Below are 1,317 nucleotides of genomic sequence, written 5' to 3'. Positions count from 1 at the left end.
TCGAGAATAAATAAACTTATTCTCCAATTATTAAGGTGTAATTTGAATAATATCATAAATGAATATGGTAGTTTATGATCTAAAATATTATCATATTATATATATTTTAAAAATTATAAACAACGTTTTGGTTTAATTTTTTCTAGTAATATGTTTATGTCATTAATTATTTGAAATTTATACGACAATTATGCAAATTTAATAAAAATAATTAATAAATTCTATAAATAAAACTAAACAAACGTGCATTATACATTGTTTATATCTAGTATATATATAAGTTTTAAATAAAGTAAATTTGCTAAAGAAAATTAATAAAATAAGTTTGAATCATAAAAAAATAATAAAATAAGTTTGAGGCAACGAATGGTACCCTCTAAGTTTAGAGAAATTACTATTAATTGTATTAAGGAAAAGTTAATTTACATCATTTGATGTAGGTATCATTTTCACTCTTCATCTTTTCTCTAAAATAGAGTAAAACCCATTTTAAAGCATCTAGAGTGAGAGGACTCCCAATGGATGAGCAAAAATATATAATTCTTTATAATATAGTGAAAAATTGTTAAATAGTATTCCAATGAGTGATGTAAACATATATTTTTTTTACCTAAATAAATACTAAATAAATAGTATTTCTCTATATGTAGTGAAATAATATTCATCAAGCTATAAATATTTTATTATTTTTTTATAAACTTTTGTATATATATATGAGTGTGATACTATTATATTTAATTATTTTATTTCTTAAAATGAATAAAATATATTGTTGACGCCGTTTTTCGTCAACAATGAAAGAAGAGCACGTAAACAATAATCAGTAATGACCAATAAAAATATGATAATACGAGCACGATTTTTTACGTGGTTCAGCACTTAAATCTGCCTCGTCCACGAGTCTTTGTTATTAAACTCAAGATGATCTCTGAAAATTCTTCAAGGATGAATTCTTCAGAGTTTTCTCTCAAGATCACAAAAATTCCCTCTTTTACAATGGTGCATGACCTCTCTATTTATAGAGAAGATTTCATAATACTATCCCACATATTTCAGGTAGTTACTCTTTATATGCAAATAAATTAAATGACATTAAATGCCTGTAATCCGATATAAAAGGAAACGTCCCCTGAAGATCAGGGGGCGTATAACTGATCAAACAATATCCCTTGATTGTAGGGGATTTACAGTAATAAATGTAGACCGTGTCTCTTATAGATAACTCATTAGGATATTCAAAGTTATTATCCTATACCACCAAGGCCCTATTCTCCCAGGTTTCCTATTGACTTTCGAGCTATAAAATCTCCCGAGGCC

Source organism: Humulus lupulus, chromosome 2, assembly GCF_963169125.1.
Source record: "Humulus lupulus chromosome 2, drHumLupu1.1, whole genome shotgun sequence".
Taxonomy (NCBI): Eukaryota; Viridiplantae; Streptophyta; class Magnoliopsida; order Rosales; family Cannabaceae; genus Humulus; species Humulus lupulus.
The sequence above is the reverse complement of the archived record's forward strand: the minus strand, read 5'-3'. Positions refer to the sequence as shown.